This window comes from Drosophila subobscura, chromosome A (genome assembly GCF_008121235.1).
Source record: "Drosophila subobscura isolate 14011-0131.10 chromosome A, UCBerk_Dsub_1.0, whole genome shotgun sequence".
NCBI lineage: Eukaryota > Metazoa > Arthropoda > Insecta > Diptera > Drosophilidae > Drosophila > Drosophila subobscura.
In genome coordinates this window covers 76,518-101,152 of record NC_048530.1, presented here as the reverse complement: position 1 = coordinate 101,152, position 24,635 = coordinate 76,518, and positions in this window count along the sequence as shown.

Sequence of the window (24,635 nt, the reverse complement as noted above, 5' to 3'; positions counted from 1 at the left end):
TGACGCAAGAAAAAATAATATTTTTCTTATTCCCAGCGGTTTTGGCGCACAAAAAAATCACAATCGGTATCCGCACTAGACTACGATATGTTTAAATATCGATACTGGAATGGATTTAGACGTAGTGGGCGATGGACAAGGTGATTTGCGAAAAAATATTAACTACTCGGGTGGATACGAGGCCCGTGAGCGATATTTTTATTTTTGCCACCACTAGGTCTTTTTGGTTTGTCACCTCTAGTTTTTGGCAATTTGGAATTTGGCGCGGAAAAATGCAAAAAATGCTGCGGAATTGAGCTGTGCCTCTTGTTGGATTAATTTATCCCGGATGTGGGGGACAATCTCTTGGCTGTGGGTCCCTTCACGTGTGCCTGGAATGCTTAAAATCTCGGTAATTCCGAAATTTGCATAAGCAGCGGAGCGCTGGTACCGCGTATCGGACGCCGGGATTGTGGCTGTGTAGCGGATAATTGCTAATAGCTAACGGAAAGTGTTAGTGAGATCGGACAATATGTACATAAGAATATATGTACATATGGATAAGTGGACACTCGGACGTGAATAGTGCGGAACGCCAATCGCGGAAGCGGTATCTGATCGCCTTCGAACCTCTAACTTTCGTTCTTGATTAATGAAAACATCTTTGGCAAATGCTTTCGCTTAAGTTAGTCTTACGACGGTCCAAGAATTTCACCTCTCGCGTCGTAATACTAATGCCCCCAAACTGCTTCTATTAATCATTACCTCTTGATCTGAAAACCAATGAAAGCAGAACAGAGGTCTTATTTCATTATCCCATGCACAGAATATTCAGGCATTTGAAGCCTGCTTTAAGCACTCTAATTTGTTCAAAGTAATTGTACCGGCCCACAATAACACTCGATGAAGAGCACTAATGCAGGTTTTAAATAGGAGGAATATATAAAAAATACAAGTACTTAATTATATATAAGAACTCCACCGGTAATACGCTTACATACATAAAGGTATAGTACTAACCACAATTGTAAGTTGCACTACCCGTATGAAGCACAAGTTCAACTACGAACGTTTTAACCGCAACAACTTTAATATACGCTATTGAGCTGGAATTACCGCGGCTGCTGGCACCAGACTTGCCCTCCAATTGGTCCTTGTTAAAGGATTTAAAGTGTACTCATTCAATTACAGGGCCTCGGATATGAGTCCTGTATTGTTATTTTTCGTCACTACCTCCCCGAGCTGGGAGTGGGTAATTTACGCGCCTGCTGCCTTCCTTAGATGTGGTAGCCGTTTCTCAGGCTCCTCTCCGGAATCGAACCCTGATTCCCCGTTACCCGTTGCAACCATGGTAGTCCTAGATACTACCATCAAAAGTTGATAGGGCAGACATTTGAAAGATCTGTCGTCGGTACAAGACCATACGATCTGCATGTTATCTAGAGTTCAACCAATGTAACGATCTTGCGATCGCTTGGTTTTAGCCTAATAAAAGCACACGTCCCATAAGGTCCGTGTTTTAATTGCATGTATTAGCTCTAGAATTACCACAGTTATCCAAGTAACTGTTAACGATCTAAGGAACCATAACTGATATAATGAGCCTTTTGCGGTTTCACTTTTTAATTCGTGTGTACTTAGACATGCATGGCTTAATCTTTGAGACAAGCATATAACTACTGGCAGGATCAACCAGAATAATGTTTTCGTTTTATGCGCATATGCACACATATGTAAATATTTGACAACTCGATATACTTTTGAATAAAAAAACAGTACAATAATACATAGTTTTTTCCAACAGTTCATGAGAATTTGTTAAACGAATGTGGCCATTTTTATATAGCATTCAGATTCGCCATTTTCTCTATATATTTATATTTTTTTATATATTTAACATAATTTTATTTTACAATATATTAATGAGAAAAACTTTCTCATTTGTTTAATATTTACAACAGCATATTAAATATATCCATATAAAATATATACATTTTTTTTCGTTCAAAAATATCTTTTTGTTTGCACTTAATATAATATCACACGTATATTCGCCTAAACCAAAATAAATTGAGTTTTGGCATTGTATTTTGACAACAAATTTAAAATTTATCCAATATCGTATGCGTTTTTTGTGATATACATTAAATAAAACCAAGCACATGAGTTCATGTAGAATGGATTTTGATATATTGGCAATATTTGAATTTGCATATAAATCTCTTTGATTATATGCTGGTACATTGGTGAAATGGTTCTCATACAATCATAAATCGTATGATACCATTTCAGATATTCACGATAATAATTCGAAATATAAACTGATATGGACTAAAGAAAAAATGTACTCTTTATATATCTTGACAAGTTTCATTATACTATCTTAAGATCAATTTGTCGCAGCTAAGCAATTTATATTAAAGAACTTTTTAAGCAACAAATATCACACAATAACACCACTATGGGTATAATGACAACGTATAATAATATCATATGCAATACTATACCAAAATAATGCACATAATATAAATGGACATCAACTGTCCACCATATATAGGTTTTTTCTGCCACGGCTTCCGCAAATCGGGTGCTTACAATTGAGAGTGCCCCATTAACAGGCATTTGTTCTCGTATTTTAATACAAGAAACACATATACACTTCAATATTATTCATATATAGTAACAACCATATACATATCCAACCAAATAAAGTATCAGACATTGCCAGCTAGGTATTTTCCCCCATATATATGTAGACAGACAAATTTGAAATTTTTCATAAATATATACAAATAACCGACACCAGTTGCTATGTATTTTTTTGCCACGGCTTCCGCAAATCGGGACCTACAATAGAAGCGTCTCACACGGCATTTGTTTCTCGTATTTTAAACAAAAACCAACTTCACATGAGTTCATGTAGAATAACATTTTATATATATTGGCAAATATTTGAATTTGACATATAAATCTCTTTGATTATATTCCTGGTACATATGTGAAAGACAAATCATACAATCATAAATCATATGATATATTACCAGATATTCACGATAATAATTCGAAACTAAAATGCAAACGGGTGAAAATACAATAGGGAGTTTCTTTATATATTTGACAAGTTTCATTATACTATCTTAAGATCAATTTGTCATATATAGTAACAAATTTATATTACCAAATTTTTAGCAACAAATATCACACAATATTTTCCACTATCATATATAATGACAACGTATAATAATATCATATGCAATACTATACAAAAATAATGCACATAATATGATGGACATGGACAGTCAACTGTCCACCATATATAGGTTTTTGCCACGGCTTCCGCAAATCGGGTGCCTACAATTGAGAGTGCCCCTTTAACAGGCATTTGTTCTCGTATTTTAATACAAGAAACACATATACACTTCAATATTATTCATATATAGTAACAACTATATACATATCCAACCAAATAAAGTATCAGACATTGCCAGCTAGGTATTTTCCCCATATATAAATATCAATTTTAAATTTTTCATCATATGATATGACCAGACGTGTTTTGTTTTATACCGTATTTTTCCTTTCTATCACGGATAAACAACCGGGTTTTTTCAAAAATAACTCTTCTAATAATTGCCTAATAATTGCCACTTTTCTTACATATGCTAATACGCGAGTACATGCCTTCTTATTTGTAATCAAAATTGTAATTTATTATCATGTTTGAAATTTTATTATTTGTAAGTACGCCATTATAAATTTGTATTTATATCAATATAGACCTTTTGAAGTTGTGCTTCTGCCTCCCCTCTCTAGCTCGAATAACTGTTATCCCATATCATATCGCATTCATCGTTTCTTCATAATCAAATCATGCGATTTTAGCTGTCGCTGCGTTTCTGTATATCTATCTTGCGCTCATCTGTTTTCGATCCCCTTTAAATTTATTTATTTGCATTTGTCGGCACACTGGTTTCACTGCTATTTGTTTCAACAAGCCTTTTTTATATATTTCATTTATTTATTTCGTTTTTATACCCGGTACTCGAAGAGTAAAAGGGTATATTGTCTTCAATGCAAATAACGGTTGTATATAACGTACAGAAGGAAACGTTTCCGACCCCATAATATATATATTCTTGATCAGCATCAATTTGTAGTTTCTGTCTGTCTGTCCTCTGTCCGTATGTCCGTCTGTCCGTCTGTCCGTCTGATGAGCGCCTAGTACTTCAGAGATCAGATCATATAAGAGCTATTTTTACCAAATTTTGCATCCAGACTTCTGTATGCTCACACTCACAGTACAGTCTATCATATCGGCTACAAGTGTATTTCAAAAAATGAGCCACGCCCCTTCCGCCTCCACAAAGGGCGAAAACCTCCCAAATCTACAATTTTGAAGATCTTCAAAACTAAAAACGCCATTCCGTAGGGAATGACCATATCTATGGGATCACCAAATTGGGATACGATTGGATCATTATTATAGCCACAATGAAGAAATTAATTTGCAGTAGCCAAACCCACCCCGTATGCAGCATTCACACTCTGCTTCGCTGTTCGTTTATGGCGTTATCGTGACACGTCACTTGTTTCTTCATCTGCCGCTGCCTCTGCCGCTTCCTCTGCCGCTTCTTATGCCGCTTCCTCTGCCAAAAACTCTGCATATCCATATGTCTATCAACCAGGGTGGCGAGCTAAATACAAGCGTGTTGGCGTGAAAAGTAGTGTTGTTGATGTAGATGACAGATATTCTTCATAAAAAATGTAAAATTTGACAAATAACCGCTAAGTTGCAGATGTAGTACTGAGTGCCGGGTATTAAAAAATTGTGACGCGTAAGAAGCGTCTCACACGTGGGGAGATCGTTTATTTCTATATTTAAAATAAATAATAGAAATAATGGAATACGTGGTTGTGTGTTCCGCTAAGGCTCTAAAGAAGCAGATCACCCACGACCAGCCGAACATCCCATGCTGGCTCTGCGATAATGTAGTGCACGCAAAATGTATTGGGTTTTCAGGCCTCGTGGGTGACGCAATTTCAAAGCGTAATGGTCTGCATTACAGTTGCGAGGCATGTCGGTCTGTCGAGAACGACATGGTCACATTTATGAGGCAGACGCGAAAGGGCTTTAAATGAGGAGCTGACCGTGGGCTTTAAGAAGCATCATAGTACGATCGGCTTCATATAAATGGAGTCTCAGTTCAGCGGTTTTAAACTGCTGAATGAGTCTCCTAGGCGCAAAAAGTCACTCCTCGTGATCTGCAAGTGCCTGTCCCTCGATCGCTCGCTGCTGATCAACTGTCTCCGTCCACTCCGATAGTGCAGCAGCTAATTTCGTTTGCCACTCCAATGGCAACGACAGCTGCTGGTGATCAAGTTTCGGCTACCGAATCGATCATCTCGGAGAACATGCAGCCAGTTTACTGTAGCGTCCGTGTCTGTCGAGTCCGTTCCAAAGCCCATCCCATCTATTTCGATCCCACCAGTTAATAAACGTCCCCGGACCACCGGATATTGCCGTCACAGGTATCAGACCTGTGGTGCCAAAACCTCTGGTGGAGTCCCACCAAAGCGGCAAGTTTTTTGTCTCTCGGCTTGCCCCTGACCTCACATCTAATGATGTAACAGCTTTTATACAAAGCAAAAAATAAAACCGATGGCTTAAAGGTGGAGAAGTTTTAATTTTCTTATGCCAGGGGAGATATCCTCTTTCAAGATTAGCGTGTCTCCAACTCATTTCGAGACCATTTGCTCATCCAAATTTTGGCCAGAGCACCTGGTTGTGAAAGAGTCTAAGGCTAAAAGAAAAAAAAATAGGCAGGGCCCATAACTCTTCCTAGTAGTGAGGCCAGTGGCCGTCCTTCCTCCTCTACTCTTTCCTCTTCTGCTTATTCCTCCTCTGCTCTGCCCACCTCTTCCCACTGCAATTCCTCGCAGTCAAAAACTAATTTCCCTCGTTGTAGCTTTATCAAAATGCTCGCGGCTTTACGTAGTAAGCTGAGAGCACACTTTTATGGATAGTTTCACATTTTCATCCCATGTTATTGTGTTTGCCGAAACCTGGTTAAAGCCGGACATTCTTAGTTCGAAGTTTTGGCAGATGGGTACACAATTTATAGGAATGATCGTTCGTCTCGGCGTGGAGGAGGCGTTCTGATTGCAGTAAACTCTTACTTCACGTCGGAACTTTTTTTTAGTCCAGGTTTCACAAGACTTGGAATTCCTCTGTGTTAGACTGATTCTTCCCGGCCAGTCTATTTATGTCACTTGCTCGTATATTCCACCGACTTCGGATGTATTAATATACGAGCAGCACTTGTCCGCCTTAAAAAAAACTGTATCTTCCTCGCTATCTGACAAAGACCATTTAATAGTTCTTGGGGATTTCAACCTGCCAGGTACTGTTTGGTCTTCGGTTAACGAGTCAAATAACCTTGTGCCCATGTCACGACATTTTTTTATTGATGGCTTATTAGACCTATCCCTGTCTCAAGTCAACCATGTGAAAAACTCCTTGGGTCGATTGCTTGATCTGTGCTTGCTTTGTCTCGGATCCGACCTTATCGTTGTTAACACGAGCACTCCCGCTCACTATTCCTGAAGACTGCTATCATCCTACTTTCGAAGTGTCGGTAGATGAAGGACCTACTGTATCGGATCGTGCGGGTAGGCTATCTGAACGCGTCCGCTTTTTTCGTAAAGCCGAGTTTACGAAGCTCAATAACTTAATTAGGGATTTTGATTGGTCCGCTCTGTACTCGTGCACTGACGTCATTGAAGGCACAAACATTTTTACAATGTACTTGACACAATTTTTGACACGTGTGAATTGCCCACTCTCATGTCCGACTAGATCTGCGAAACCTCCTTGGTTCACCAAAGAGTTATCCAGTCTAAAGAAAGTAAAATCAAGACTATTAAAAAAAATCTCAAGAAGTTGGTTCTCCGTCTTCTCTTTCTAATTACTTAATAGCTCGGTCAAATTTCACTGTTCTTAATGCTCAATGCTATAGGAACTACCTAGCATCTTCGATGCAGGATACGTTTTTCACAGGACCCTAAACAGTTCTACAGCTTTGTAAACAGTAAGCGTAGAACGTCCGCACATCCATCCATGCTATCATTTTTGAATATGTCGGCAAACAATGATCAGGCAATCGCCGATTTTTTTGCACAATTTTTCCAAACCACCTATTCCCAGGAAAGCTACCAAGGCACTATGTATCCATATAGTTTACCAAGGTCGAATGGCATTTTCTGCCCTATGTTAAATGAAGGCTCCTTACTTCATGAACTTAAATTAGTTAAGCCGGTTTTTTCACCGGGCCCTGACGGGAGTTCCCGGCTGTGTACTCAGGTACTCTGCCGAGTCTCTGTGCGGACCTTTGCTTAAATTATTCAATCTTTCCATCCATTCTTCTAGCTTTCCCCCATCTGGAAGGAATCCTTTATAATTCCTCTCCATAAGAATGGTAGCAAGTCTGACGCCAAAACTATAGAGGTATATCTAAGTTATCCGCTATTCCTAAAATGTTCGAGAAAATTTTAACTCATCTGCAAGCAACATCTTTTGCAAATCACTTATATCTCCAGCTCAGCACGGATTTATACGGCGACGATCAACAACCACTAATCTTTTAGAGTTCACCTCCTTTGTCATTAAAGGATTCCAAGGTAACTTGCAGACGGATGTTATTTACACTGACTTCAGTAAGGCATTCGATTCTGTAAACCACTCTCTTCTTGCACAAAAAAGCTCGACCTTCTAGGGTTTCCGCCCAATCTGTTGAGATGGATTTCTAAACTACCTGTGTTCTAGAGTCTCAAAGGGTCCGTTTAAAAACTCCTTATCTTTAAATGTCATGGTTACTTCTGAGTACCACAGGGGTAGCCATTTAGGCCCCCCTTTACTTTTCACACTCTTTATTAATGACCTGCCTTCTGTCTTAACAAATTCTCGAATACTTATGTATGCGGATGATGTTAAGCTCTGTGTCCAGTATAAGGACATCTCATTTCACTCTCGCTTGCAATCTGATCTCAATAGCTTTCAAGTCATGGTGTTGCGCAAATATGTTACACCTTAATGCCTCGAAGTGCAAAGTAATGACTTTTCATCGCTCCAGCCCCTTACTGGCACCTTACACCCTCTGCAGTAGTTCTCTTGAGAGAATTACATTAGTTGATGATCTTGGTGTTAAACTAGACCCCAAGTTAAAGTTGAGTTGAACACATTTCTACCATGGTAAAATAAAGCCATGGGTGTGTTTGGGTTTATAAAGAGGTGGTCAAAGGAATTTGATGACCCTATATAACGAAGACTCTCTATATATCTCGCTTGTTCGTCCGATTTTTTAGAATACGGCTCATGTGTATGGTGCCCTCAATTACAACATACATCAGGACCGTATTGAATCAGTACAGAAAAACTTCTTATTATTTATTTGCCCTACGGGGCCTCAACTGGGATGCAACTGTGAGACTGCCATCCTACCGTAGTAGACTTTTTTAATAAATCTTCCATCCTTAGTTAGTCGTAAAAAAAATGCTTGGTGTAATTTGTATGCACAACTTGATCAAGGGGATGTAGACAGCCCTGACTTGTTGAGCCGCGTAAACTTTACGATTCCCATTAGACCCACTAGAAACTATATTCCTTTGTTCCTTCCAATGTGTAGATCGAATTATGCCTTGCAGGAACGAGCCCTTTTAGAGTGTTATGCTCGGATTATAATTCTCTCTATCACATTATATCCTCGACTCACTCCCTTCCTCTTTAAAAAATTTTTTATACTAGCCTACCTCTCCCGTAGTTAATTTAATTTTTTGACTTTGATAATTTTTTACTTCTTAGCTATAGTTGCTTCAAGTTTAGTTGTGTTTAGTTCTAATTTTCCTCGAATATTAGCCTAACATCTATCTTTCAATGCATGCTCGCGACCGGTTCGGTTAATCGCGCCGCGGCATGCGGCAGCGCCCCTCGGTCGGTTGGGCGGGAGGAGGGCTGCGTTCTGCTGGGTTCCGCGCGTAACAGGCTTTGGCTTGGTGTCGCATGGGCCAATTTGATGGTGCAGTCATTGCATATCAACGTTGCGACAAAAAAAAAAAAAATCAATTTTAAATTTTTCATCATCATATGGTATATACCAAGCACGACACCACTCCCTATATAGGTTTTTGCCACGGCTTCCGCAAATCGGGTGCTTACAATTGAGAGTGCCCTTAACAGTCATTTGTTCTCGTATTTTAATACAAGAAAACATATACACTTCAATATTATTCATATATAGTAACAACTATATACATATCCAACCAAATAAAGTATCAAGCTAGGTATTTTCCCCATATCATATGTAAAGATCAATTTTAAATTTTTTTCATCATATGATATATACCAAGCACGACACCACTCCCTATATAAAGTTTTTTTTGCCACGGCTTCCGCAAATCGGGTGCCTACAAAAGGGAGTGCCCCTTAACAGGCATTTGTTCTCGTATTTTAATACAAGAAACACATATACACTTCAATATTATTCATATATAGTAACAACTATATACATATCCAACCAAATAAAGTATCAGACATTGCCAGCTAGGTATTTTCCCCATATCATATGTAAAGACATCAATTTTAAATTTTTCATCATATGATATATACCAAGCACGACACCACTCCCTATAAAGGTTTTTGCCACGGCTTCCGCAAATCGGGGTGCCTACAAAAGGGAGTGCCCCTTAACAGGCATTTGTTCTCGTATTTTAATACAAGAAACACATATACACTTCAATATTATTCATATATAGTAACAACTATATACATATCCAACCAAATAAAGTATCAGACATTGCCAGCTAGGTATTTCCCCCATATCATATGTACAGACAAATTTTAATTTTTTTCATCATATGATATATACCAAGCACGACACCACTCCCCTATAGAGTTTTTTTTTGCCACGGCTTCCGCAAATCGGGTGCCTACAATAGGGAGTGCCCCTTAACAGGCATTTGTTCTCGTATTTTAATACAAGAAACACATCAACACTTCAATATTATTCATATATAGTAACAACTATATACATATCCAACCAAATAAAGTATCAGACATTGCCAGCTAGGTATTTTCCCCCATATCATATGTAAAGACAATTTTTAATTTTTTTCATCATATGATATATACCAAGCACGACACCACTCCCTATATAGGTTTTTTGCCACGGCTTCCGCAAATCGGGTGCCTACAATAGGGAGTGCCCCTTAACAGGCATTTGTTCTCGTATTTTAATACAAGAAACACATATACACTTCAATATTATTCATATATAGTAACAACTATATACATATCCAACCAAATAAAGTATCAGACATTGCCAGCTAGGTATTTTCCCCATATCAAATGTAAAGATCAATTTTAAATTTTTCATCATATGATATATACCAAGCACGACACCACTCCCTATAGAGGTTTTTTTTTTGCCACGGCTTCCGCAAATCGGGTGCCTACAATAGGGAGTGCCCCTTTAACAGGCATTTGTTCTCGTATTTTAATACAAGAAACACATCAACACTTCAATATTATTCATATATAGTAACAACTATATACATATCCAACCAAATAAAGTATCAGACATTGCCAGCTAGGTATTTTTCCCCATATCATATGTAAAGACAAATTTTAAATTTTTCATCATATGATATATACCAAGCACGACACCACTCCCTATATAGGTTTTTTTTTACGGCTTCCGCAAATCGGGTGCCTACAATAGGGAGTGCCCCTTAACAGGCATTTGTTCTCGTATTTTAATACAAGAAACACATATACACTTCAATATTATTCATATATAGTAACAACTATATACATATCCAACCAAATAAAGTATCAGACATTGCCAGCTAGGTATTTTCCCCATATCATATGTAAAGACAAAATTTTAAATTTTTCATCATATGATATATACCAAGCACGACACCACCCCCTATATAGGTTTTTTGCCACGGCTTCCGCAAATCGGGTGCCTACAATAGGGAGTGCCCCTTAACAGGCATTTGTTCTCGTATTTTAATACAAGAAACACATCAACACTTCAATATTATTCATATATAGTAACAACTATATACATATCCAACCAAATAAAGTATCAGACATTGCCAGCTAGGTATTTCCCCCCATATTATATGTAAAGACAAATTTTAAATTTTTTCATCATATGATATATATCAAGCCGGACACCAGTGCTTATACAGGTTTTTCCTCACGGTCACGGCTAACATATGAAAGATCATACAGAATATCATATCGTACATTATCGTTCTTCATAATAAAATCATGCTGAAGTTATATTATACATGTACATGGGAAATATTCCCATATCCATATCAATCAACCATTATAAATTTGTATTTATATCAATACAATGCCTATTTCATCATGAAACACCATACAGTACAGTATATCATATCGTACATTATCGTTTCTTCATAATCAAATCATGCTTTATTCATAATCAAATCATGCTGAAGTTATATTATACATGTATATGGGAAAAATTCCCATATCCATATCAATCAACCATTATAAATTTGTATTTATATCAATACAATGCCTATTTCATATGAAAACCAAACAGTACAGAATATCATATCGTACATTATCGTTTCTTCATAATCAAATCATGCTGAAGTTATATTATACATGTATATGGGAAAAATTCCCATATCCATATCAATCAACCATTATAAATTTGTATTTATATCAATACAATGCCTATTTCGTATGAAAAGCCAAACAGTACAGTATATCATATCGTACATTATCGTTTCTTCATAATCAAATCATGCTGAAGTTATATTATACATGTATATGGGAAAAATTCCCATATCCATATCAATCAACCATTATAAATTTGTATTTATATCAATACAATGCCTATTTCGTATGAAAAGCCAAACAGTACAGTATATCATATCGTACATTATCGTTTCTTCATAATCAAATCATGCTGAAGTTATTTTATACATGTATATGGGAAAAATTCCCATATCCATATCAATCAACCCATTATAAATTTGTATTTATATCAATACAATGCCTATTTCGTATGAAAAGCCAAACAGTACAGTATATCATATATCGCATTATCGTTTCTTCATAATCAAATCATGCTGAAGATATTTTATACATGTATATGGGAAATATTCCCATATCCATATCAATGAACCATTATAAATTTGTATTTATATCAATACAATGCCTATTTCATATGAAAAGCCATACAGTACAGTATATCATATCGTACATTATCGTTTCTTCATAAAAATCATGCTGAAGTTATTTTATACATGTATATGGGAAAAATTCCCATATCCATATCAATCAACCATTATAAATTTGTATTTATATCAATACAATGCCTATTTCGTATGAAAAGCCATACAGTACAGTATATATATCATATCGTACATTATCGTTTCTTCATAATCAAATCATGCTGAAGATATTTTATACATGTATATGGGAAAAATTCCCATATCCATATCAATCAACCATTATAAATTTGTATTTATATCAATACAATGCCTATTTCGTATGAAAAGCCATACAGTACAGTATATCATATCGTACATTATCGTTTCTTCATAATCAAATCATGCTGAAGATATTTTATACATGTATATGGGAAACATGCCCATATATCCATATCAATCAACCATCATAAACATTATAAATTTGTATTTATATCATACCTATTTTATATGAAAAAGAAATATAGAATATCATATCATATTATTGCTTTATAAAAATCCTTGCTACATAATCATTTCATACTGAAGACTTTATGTATAACGATTTTCAACTATGCATATGCAAAGTCGCTTTATCCCGTATTTTATAGTATTTGATATGAACTTTCCAAATTATTTCCATTTATATCATATCAGATCCTCTTTTATTGTGTTGTATTTCAATTTTTTCTTATATTTTCCAACTATATATGAAACATATGTTCATTTATTGTGTTTTTAAATGTTTATCAACTTTTGACTTGTATTTGTATCATAGTGTTCAATTCGTATTTATGCATATATATATATGCAAAGTCTCTTTATCCCGAATTTTAAAGTATTTGATATGAACTTTCTAAGTTATTGCCACTTATATCATATAAGATCCTCTTTATTGTGTGTTATCTGAATTTTTCTTATATTTTCCAACTATATATGAAACATATGTTCATTTATTGTTTTTTTAAATGTTTATCAACTTTTTGACTTGTATTTGTATCATAGTGTTCAATTTTATTTATGCATATATATATATGCAAAAGTCTCTTTATCCCGAATTTTAAAGTATTTGATATGAACTTTCTAAGTTATTGCCACTTATATCATATAAGATCCTTTTTTTGTGTGTTATCTGAATTTTTTTTATATTTTCCAACTATATATGAAAAATATGTTCATTTATTGTGTTTTTAAATGTTTATCAACTTTTGACTTGTATTTGTATCATAGTGTTCAATTCGTTTTTATGCATATATGTATATGCAAAGTCTCTTTATCCCGTATTTTAAAGTATTTGATATGAACTTTCTAAGTTATTGCCACTTATATCATATAAGATCCTCTTTATTGTGTGTTATCTGAATTTTTCTAAGTATAAATGAAACATACTTTCATAACTATATTATAAGTACATCATTTGTTTCTTATAGAAACAATTTCTTTATAGCTTTAAATATGTACGTATATTCATACTAACATATATGCTATTTAATTTTTTACCAAACATTTTCAATCATATGATTTTTAAAGTGTTCTGCATGCATATGAGTGTAATTTTTTCTCAAATGGAAGTAGTATTAAGTCATAATACAATCCATGTTGAAAAATTTTTTTAGAATATATCCCTGTATATATATATATAGGTATAATTATATATTTATATAAATATATTAAAATACTTGTTATATATATATAAAGAATACATTCTGTATATCGAATCATCAAGCAAAGGATAAGCTTCAGTGGATCGCAGTATGGCAGCTGCTCAACCACTTACAACACCTTGCCTGTTACAAAAGTCGTTTACAATTGATTCTAGGCTTTGTCATTGTATTAAATAATGTTTTTATATGTAACTAGCGCGGCACCAGGTGATCAATGATCCTCCCGATTTACTATGTTACAAATTACATTGGCATCACATCCATTGTCGTTTGTAAAATAAATTACAAACTTTTAATGGTTTAGAAGCCATACAATGCAAATTTATTTTATTTATCATTGCAGTCCAGCACGGATACGACCTTAGAGGCGTTCAGGCATAATCCAACGGACGTAGCGTCATACCACTGTTCGCTCGAACAAGTATTGTGCCATTGGTCCGTACCTGCGGTTCCTCTCGTACTACGCAGGAATGCTGTCGCAACAACGTTTGTTCATCATTAGTAGGGTAAAACTAACCTGTCTCACGACGGTCTAAACCCAGCTCACGTTCCCTTGCATGGGTGAACAATCCAACGCTTGGTGAATTTTGCTTCACAATGATAGGAAGAGCCGACATCGAAGGATCAAAAAGCGACGTCGCTATGAACGCTTGGCCGCCACAAGCCAGTTATCCCTATGGTAACTTTTCTGACACCTCTTGTTAAAAACTCTTTAAACCAAAAGGATCGATAGGCCGAGCTTTTGCTGTCCCTGTGTGTACTGAACACCGAGATCAAGTCAGCATTTGCCCTTTTTGCTCTATGTGTGGTTTCTGTCCGCACTGAGCTGGCCTTGGGACACCTCCGTTATTATTTGAGAGATGTACCGCCCCAGTCAAACTCCCTACCTGGCAATGTCCTTGAATTGGATCATACCTGAGTAATTGGAGTTATACCAAATTTTCAAATTGAAAACACATAAATGCATCTTCTCATTAAAGAATTTGTTTGCGATTATATAACAAACTCGTGATACTTTGATCAAGAAGCTTGCATCAAAACCCAATACCATAAGATATAATAAATATATCCGTATAATGGCTAGGAAATGATACACGTTCCATTTAATCAAGTAAGTAAGGAAACAATAAGAGTAGTGGTATTTCATTGTCGATACCAAACCGAAATCTGATATCTCCCACTTATTCTACACCTCTTATGTCTCCTTACACTGCCAGATTAGAGTCAAGCTCAAAAGGGTCTTCTTTCCCCGCTAATTATTCCAAGCCCGTTCCCTTGGCTGTGGTTTCGCTAGATAGTAGATAGGGACATATGTCATCTGATCTCTCAGCCCTTATTTAACGTGGCGGTTCCTCAGGAAGGGATTTCAACCACGGTGTTGGGTGCCCAGGATAAGAAGCTATAGCAAATACATAGCGACTCAGCCTGGTACCAAATTCGAAAGTATACTAGTCGGGCATACTTTCCTCCTTTGTGAGGAGCGAAGTGTATCTATCACTTCTACCGATCTATGGGTCACGGCGCCCGGTTGAGAACGCAACACCACGTCGACGTCGAGCCTGAAGGCTCTGCCCGCGTAACATTTGGGCTACCACAGCCACCACGATACTCCCACTGGGGGCCGACCTCAATGCACAGCCTTGGACCGCTGATACAACCCGTGGTACCGAACTTTGGGGCTCAGTTGACCCTCCCCTTTTAGCCCCGACTGGCTCGGATAGGGTACCCTTGAAGGGGACTTACCGAGTCCGGGGCTCTCAGCCCGCTTGTCGCCGATGGATCCAGCAGTTGTAGTCGTCTGGAAAACGCCTCTCCCGCGTACCTATCCAGAAACTGCATCCTCTCCTGTGAAGCCACCACTTCCGAGAAAGTCCATTCGCCATCAGTAAGCTGCATTCCGAGTCCATCGAGGTCTCGCAAATCCGCATAGGGGACAAACACATAAAATGTGTTGCCAATCCTCGCGCTCTGCGCCGCATAGACATGCAGGCGTGTCGCTCCGGTTTATCTTATGCAGAAATGCATTGAGTGATCCATGACCAGTCAGCAGGAACCCTGCGCGCAGCGTGAAGCCAAACCTTCGCTCGCTGTAGACGAAGCTTACGTTCGGGATGAAGCGGTGCGTCACCCGGCCTGGGGAGTCACCGTCATCCCATCTGCGTTGCCACTCGCTCAGCATGCATTCGTCCAGTCGCGCCATCTTCTGCTTCCAGCTTTGATTTGCCAAATCTTCGCCGTATAGCCAATCACTCTCCTCCAGCGGGTAGCCACGCTTTAGCTTGAATCTGATTGCCAGGTGTCTGGCGACCAGATCAAACGGGGGGGCTCCAGCAAGTACTTGCAGTGCCATGGTGGACACTGTACGGCATACCGGTAGGCATCCAATCAGGATGATCCTTTGGCACGCAAGCAGGTGCCTCCTGGCAACTGTCTGCGTCGTCGTCGCGACAGACCAAACCGCGGCACCAAATAGCGCGCAGGGCACCATGAGTCCGGCATATATTGTCCGCTTTGCGCGGGGACTGAGACCCCAGTCGGTCCGCATTACGCGTGACAATGCCCCTACGACTCCGGTCAGCTTACCTCGCAAGCCCATGATGTGCGGGATGAAGTTCAACCGCTCGCTGACCGTGATGCCGAGGTACCGATATTCGCGCTTATATGGCAGGCTTGCTCCTGCAAACCGTACCAATGGCGGCCGTAGAAGTTTGCCCTTGAGCAGCATGATCGCAGTCTTGCTAGTTGAGACGGCAACGCCGACATCAACTCCCCAAGCGCCTACGATGGACATCAGGTCTTCTCCTTTTCGCTCGAGCTCTGTACGGGCGTTTCCCTCGATGAGGAGGAGCAGGTCGTCGGCATACGCGCTGAGCGCGCCATATGGCTCCAAGCGCTGGAGCAGCACGTCCATCAAGATGTTCCATATGAATGGACCACTTATGGACCCCTGTGGGCAACCTCTTGTCACCGGAACAGTGGCTACTCCATGCCTGCTGACAATGCTCGCACTCCGGCCGGAGAAGAAGCTTCGCCACAAGCCTGCCTCACGGCAGCCCAGCTCTAGGAGACGACGTAGCGCAGCATTCCACTCAACGTTGTCGAAGGCTCCCCTTGAAATCCACGAAGATTCCGAGCACGTATTTCGCCCGACTGGCTGAAACCGTGCTCACGACGTGCTTCCAAGCATCCTCCACACAGCGTCCTTCGCGAAATCCAAATTGCCATCTGCAGCCATCCGGTATGGTGTCCTTCAGACGATTCACCATGATTCCCTCTAGTACTTTTCCCAGCACTGGCAATAGACATATACCCCGATATGAAGCAGGATCCGTCCTGTCCTTATCGGCCCCTTCAAGAGTGGAACCACCCAAGGGTGCTTCCATTCCGCAGGGAAATATCCTGTCTCCAGGCAGCGGGAGTACAACGCTGTCATTTGCTGAGGGATGGCACGCCACACTGCCTTGCAAATGGAACCTGTGATGCCGTCCATGCCGGGAGAGCGTCTGCTCTTCAACCTGGCGACGCAAGCATCAACCTCAGAAGCTCTGAGGGCCGGTGGAGCTTCGGACGGTATGGCAATGTGCGCATTCGACTCCGCAACAGGGAAAAAGTTGCGGAGGAGCACACTTGCACAGTCGCTCCATGTTGCGACCGGCCCACCATCCGTCTGAAGGCATCCAATCTCCGTGCTCTTTTTGCGGCCTCGGCAAATCCTGTAGACGTGCCCCCATGGATCGTCTCTGTTGTCTCCCACGAAACGTCGCCAGTTGTCTTCCTTTGTCCTCAGGATGAGCTTCTTGTATTGCGCTGAGGAGATCCTCAGTTCAACCACAAGTTGCTCTGCTTCGTCGGTCTCGTGCCGACGCGCGTCCTGCAGCCGCCGCCTCAGTCTCCTGACCTCTCGGCGTTTGGAGTGTAGTTCGGCAGTCCACCAAACTATCTTCCTTGCGGCTCTCGGCGTGCTGCGTCCCAGCACTCTGTCGCACACACTGTGTGCACTACAGAGCGCAATGCAGACACTTGGTCGTCCAACGGCGATTCGGCGATGTTCTCCGTCCATTCGGATGTCTCCCTTACCACTTCGTCCTCAAAAAATCGCCAGCGCGCATTGGAAAGCTTCCAGGACGGCACAGGAGCAAAGCTCTCAACTGTGTCGGTCGGATCACGCGTCACCTCAACATGGATCATGTTGTGGTCGCTGGTGTCCCATTCCCTCACTTTCCAGTCGTATGTGGCCCACATGGTCGCTGCCTCATTGGCGATTGTTACATCGATGTCGCTGTGGCGGTTGTTGCGGTTGTCGAATGTAAACACCCGACTGGCTTCGTTGAGCACGCCGGCTCGGTTCTCGGTAATCCACTCAGACAGCAGCTCGCCCCGTGCATAGCTAGCTTGTCCCCGAGCATGCTCGGAGAGTTTGCTAAACCACGCTGGGGATACTGCGTTCGCGTCGAGCCCAAAGATGACAGGCGTGCGGCTGGCCAGCAGCAGCACCGCATCTAGATACCTGAGGTACGGGGCCAAGTCGGTGTTGAATTGGCAGTACACGGAGCATAGGATGATTGAGCCAAATCTTCCTTGCACTCTAACGCATACTCCATGTTCGGTGGTAAGGGGATCTATTGGCATGCAGATGGCGTCCGGTTCGTCAACGATGATGGCAGCTTTCGGTTTATCCTCACGAAGGGGGCGGTCGTGGAAAACTCGCATTCCCGAAGGAAGGCCAGTAATCCGCCCCGCTCCATCGACATACGGCTCCTGGACCAGTGCGAACAGATGGCCAGAGCTGCGCATGATGGATCCGAGTTCCACCACAGCTGCTCGGCCGCGGCCACAGTTTGCTTGGATGAAGCTAAACATTTAATGTCTAGCTTGCACCCTCGCCAATACCGCTGCATATATCGGGCAAGCCGCTGACAGCATGGAGTGTGCTGACGGGAAGCCCTTAAAGCGGCAATTCCTGCAGTCCACAGGGTTGGGGCACCGCGCAACGTTGTGGCCGCCCTGTCCGCACCGATGGCACACGTTCTCCTTAAGGCGGCACTGGGACACCTTGTGGTCGAAACCAGCACACCTGTGGCAGGCGTATGTCCGGACCATGGAACGGCAGCGGCATCTAAACCACTTAATGTACACGCAGTCGCGTAGTACCTCCTGTGCCTTCTGATCGACCTCTAGCGTCACGTTGACCGTGGCGCCGTCGGTGACCGACCAGGGTTTACTGCCCAGGTGAACCGTCTTCCTGAATTCCGCGGCCGTCATGAATTCCTCCAGGTTCTTCGAGAAGAGCTCCTCCATGAAATCCTCAGGCGTGATGGACGTGTCTACGTCGTACACCACGACTTGGGGCCTGGTCTCCGGGCGCTTCTTAACGTCCAGCCCTGCTTCCTGGAACTTGGCGCTGTCCACCACCTTCCTGAGCTCGCTCACTGAAGGCGTGCGAATGATCGCACCTCCACTCTTCAGTTCGCGAACTTCGTGCACTCTGACTCCAAGTTTGGGCACCACGTCCTTCTTGACACGCTCGACCAACTGCTTCCCAGTCTCCTCCGGGTTCCTGCTCTTGATAAGAGCCGACCAGGTTTCGCGGGGCTTGGCAATCGGCGGGACAGCAGCGCTCGGTGCCGGCAGGCCTGGGAAGGCTGCCACATACGCAGCGGTGGGAGCAGCGGTGGTGTGGGAAGCGGTGGCGGCAGCAGTGGCGGCAGCGGCGGCGGCAGCGGCAGCTGGCCTCTGTGGAGGCGGCATACGTGCCCTCTCCTCCAGGCGCACCTTGTCCCCAGCCAGTGCCATGACGAGCTCGTCGTACCTGTTGGTAGCGACGAGAACGGCCATGGACGCTTCGGCGGACATACCTCCCTTGAGGACTGCCTCGTTCACCGACATCCGTATGGCGGACAACTCGGCGGTAACAGCTGAATACCCAGCCGCGACAATAGTCGTGGCAGGGCATGTGGCAGCAGCAGTGGTGGCAGCGGCAGCGGCAGAGGCAGCGGCAGAGGCAGCGGCAGCGGCAGAGGTGGTGGCAGCGGTGGTGGCAGCGGGCTCAAAAGGGAGCGACGACGGCGGCGATCTGACCGCTGGGATCGGCGTCTCTTCAGACATCCCTATTCCAAGGGCGATCTTTTTCGCCCCCTTCTCGGCTTCCTTTTTGGTCGGATCCTTCGGCCGGCGTTTTTTGCGGGCGGGAACGCTCGACATCGAGCTCGCGCCAACGCTAGACAAGCTAACGTCGCTGGCGTCCGCCTCGGAGCCCACTTCCATTTTTACGCCCTCTTTTGGCGGTCTCGAGCACTAAGCGCAAGCACAAGCACAGCCACAAGCGGAGACACGAACCGACCCGAGTTTCGCACCAAAGTTCGAACGAAAGCTACGAACGAAAGCTTCGACCAAAAAGCTTTGAGCGAAAGCTTCGACCAAAAAGCTTTGAACGAAAGCTTCGACCAGATGTTTTTCAGCTAAAGCCACGTGGCTTTCTTTTGCGTGTCTTTATTAGCAAATATTAATTTGCTAATATATGCGTCAATTCGGCTCCAAATTTTATGAAATTTGGAGTGGCAAACGCGGATCACACACGGCAAGATTAATAAACACTTTCCACAGGGGAAAACACACTCTATCGTACTGAAAACCGACGGCAAGGCGGAACGCTTAAAACACGTCTGCTTCCAATAGCAGTCAGAGAGCAACTGAGTAGATAGGGACAGTAGGAATCTCGTTAATCCATTCATGACGCGTCACAGTAATAGGAGATGACGAGATTTTGCCCTGCACGTTCGGTTCGACGTGTACTGTGTGGCCCTTCTCCTCAAGAATTCTCTTGAGGTTGTTGACCACGCAGTTATGCCTTGCTACCCGCTTCCCATGCGTACGGTAGCAATTTTGCAGGATGTGGTCCATTTGTTTGTTTCGGGAGCATCACATCCTGCCCGGCATTGTCGATCCATGGCATGCCTTCCCCTCGTGGTACGAGACCTTGAGGGGAGTGCATTTATTCGCAGTTTGATTCCATTTCTGTAATCTCTTCCTGTTAGCAAACGCGTGGGCTGACTCACCCACCCGTGTTGCGGACGAAATTGTCGCGCCTCACGTAGGCCGCTACCATCAACAGATTTGTACAACTTGTCCGCCCAGTACGTTTCGATCGCTGCACGTGTTATCAACTCACTTTCTCCAGCCAGAGTTCTACCTCGAGCTTTCTTCAGTTCGTCTTCTAAGAAAGAGTTGGCCGTATCGGATTGACCGAGATGGACCCACTTTATATTGCTCAATCTTTTCATCCGAAGCATGGGAGCTACCCAACGAACTGAAGGCACGCCGAGGCCCCCACATGTGTGAGGAGCATGAAAGAATGCGGTTGATACGTCCAATGGAAGACCTAACCATTTTCTTATGACCGAACGTACCAGTATGTCACACTTTCTCAGGACACCTATCATTGACACTCCCAAGCGTAAGCTTGTGATAGAGTTGTGGGATAAGCACAGTTCTGAGGGCGAACATTTTCTGTTGAGGTTTGAGGGGGGATCTTGTCAGTCTCAACAGCTTTGGACCGAGGTCTTCGGCTGGACTGTACCTGGTCCTCCCCTCTGCAGTGAACTTTATGCCTAGATAGTTCCACTCGTCTGAGCGCTTCAATGCTGGACACGTGCGCGAACCTATTTTAAAGTACTGTGGTACGACCACAGTACATTTTTGTTTAGGTTGCCCCTTTATTCCAATTGTAAAACATTTATCCGAGTTTAGGGTAAGCCCGACTGAAGACAGAAAGTCAACAGTCGTGTCCAACAGTTTTGAAGCCCCATTGGAGTTTCCGCAAATGGGACTAGATCATCTGCGAATGCTGCTGCGTTTGTTATGGCGTTTCCGACTGTGGCACCAATCTCGTTAGGGAAGGACTTAAGCAACCGATCGATGACTAGGTTGAATATTATGGGGGATAACGGATCACCCTGCTTAACACCTCTTGCAGGAATGAACACTTCTGATCTCCATCCTTCTCCATTGAGCGTTGTGCCACAGACTTCGTACGAGTGTTGTACGTAGTCGACAAATTCCGTAGGGGCACCGTAAGCGGTTAGCATATTAATAACCGCTGCATGAGACACGGAGTCAAATGCTTTGCTTATATCTAATGTGGCGATAAAGCATGATTTACAACGTTTATGGTGGTCCCTTAGAATCAGATCGACTATCGTCGTATTGTCGGCACATCCGTCTGTTGGTAGGAACCCTCGCTGACGCGGGTCCCAATTGACTAATCTAACTTAAGGACAATCGGGAAGCCAAAATGGCATTTAGTAACCTAACCATAACAGATGGTACCGTTATAGGACGAAAGTCTTGTGGTCGAGATGCTCGTACCTTCTTCGGAATGAAGATGGTTCGAGCCTGTCGGATGGGTACAGGTAGCTTTCCGCACCAAAGAATCAGGTTCATTATGCGTAGAATAATACCAGTTGGAATCTTCCTGACAGTTCTAGGAGAAATTCCATCTGGCCCTGGGGACTTCGTCAGCGACACTTTATGTACCCTGAGGTCTCGCGGTGTGATCGGAGACCATACCCCTTCAAGTGGTTGTTCCGTCCGGAACTGGGCGTTTGTACCACTATATGTTGGGCTAGGTTGTGTCATGACATGTCTCCAATAGGGAACCATGATATCCTGGTTTGGCATAGCTTTTGTTCCCTCAGTTCCATCCAAAATGGCTTTTAGGCAGCGACCTCTGTGCTTGTCCCAATTACGCTGTGTTAGGGCGTATTGCTGTCGCCTACCTTGTCTCCTATTGCGTGGTCTCCGGGGAGGCCTTGCATGAATGGGGCGTTCATTCGGTTGAGGAAATATTTCTAAAAGGTAGGTGGACAAGCGCTGAAGAGTGATTTCTTTGCCCGAAGTCTCCGCACCATCTATGATGGATTGTAGAGCTTCAACTCTCCATTGGTCGCTGCACACTACGAGGGGGTACCCTTGTAGTGCTGCCAGGATTTCCCTGTTCGACAGTTCGGCTGGAATGTTTCCGAGAGGTTCTGTAGGTGGTACTAAGAGATTTTGCTCGCGTGTTCTAGGGCGGCGCTGTATGGTTTCAGATTCTAATGCTTCTGGGAGGTGAGCAGCTTGACCCTTTAGCTGCTCTATTTTGGACTTATATCTCTCCCTCTGTCGACATTTCTTTATGGCGTCGACGCTACGGTTAGTAAATACTTCCGCTAGCTTCTTATTTATAAATCTTTCGCCATTTGCTGCGAGTTCAATCTCTTTTCGCGCTAACATACTTAGCTCTTCCTCACTCCATTGTGCCTTTACGTCGGTACGTAGACGAAGTCTATCAAACTCATCCTTGTGCCGACGTGACATGTGGACGCCAAGTCCGCTTTTAGTGCGGAATGACAGCTCACATATCGTACATTGGTAACCTGCTTGGTTAACCTCTGCACTACGTTCAGATTGGGCCCCTAGGCTAGAAACCGTAGGGATTTGGTTCGTCAACGAATCGATAATTATCCGAGGCAATGTATTTGTTATATTTGCGCCAATCAACTGAACGGTCCAGGGGGTTGGCAACCCCAAGGACTGTTTCGCTGTTCAAGTTGGATATCATTGGTTCAATCAAGTTTCAACCAATGACGTCCGGAAGATACCAACAGGTCTTGAATCAACTTGATCTGATGTTTTCGACTTATGAATTACAGAATAAATCCCCTTCTGCGATTATTGTTCAGATCCATATCTCCTTAGATCTCCTCCTTAAGAGAGTCATAGTTACCCGCCGTTGACCCGCGCTTTTTTTTCACTTTGACATTCAGAGCACTGGGCGAAATCACACCAAACCCGCTAAATCACAATGCTTTGTTTTAATTAGACAGTCGGATTCCCCAAGTCCGTGCCAGTTCTGAATTGATTGTTAATTGATAATCGTTATAATTAATAAGAACTAATTGGTTTTACCCAATTAGTATTCTTAAAAATTTTAGCAAGAAAGTTCCACAATTGGCTACGTAACTAAACTATCCGGGGAACAAGTAACTACCATAAATGATAGAAACTCTATTTACCCAGAACGAGCACATAAACCATGTTATTGTTTCCCAATCAAGCCCGACTATCTCAATCTTCAGAGCCAATCCTTATCCCGAAGTTACGGATCTAATTTGCCGACTTCCCTTACCTACATTATTCTATCGACTAGAGACTCTTCACCTTGGAGACCAGCTGCGGATATTGGTACGGCCTGTTGAGAAGTTTGCGTGTCCCCACCATAAATTTTCAAGGTCCGAGGAGAAAATATCGACACAACAGTATATGTCATGCTCTTCTAGCCCATCTACCATATCTCTCTGCGAAAGACTTCCATGGTAGTACGGCTATAAAACAGAAAAGAAAACTCTTCCGATATCTCTCGACGGCTTCTTTATGGTCGTTCCTGTTGCCAGGATGAGCACGAGGCCCATATTTAATAACAAACGGATACTCAACAGGTTACGGAATTGGAACCGTATTCCCTTTCGTTCAAAATTATTCAAGTGTTTCAAAAAAAAATCATTAAAGATTTGACAATATATGCTTACTGATTTTTTACTTGAAAATTTTCGGCTTTCGCCTTGAACTTAGGACCGACTAACTCGTGATCAACCACTGTTCACACGAAACCCTTCTCCACTTCAGTCCTCCAAGGTCTCATTCGATTATTTGCTACTACCACCAAGA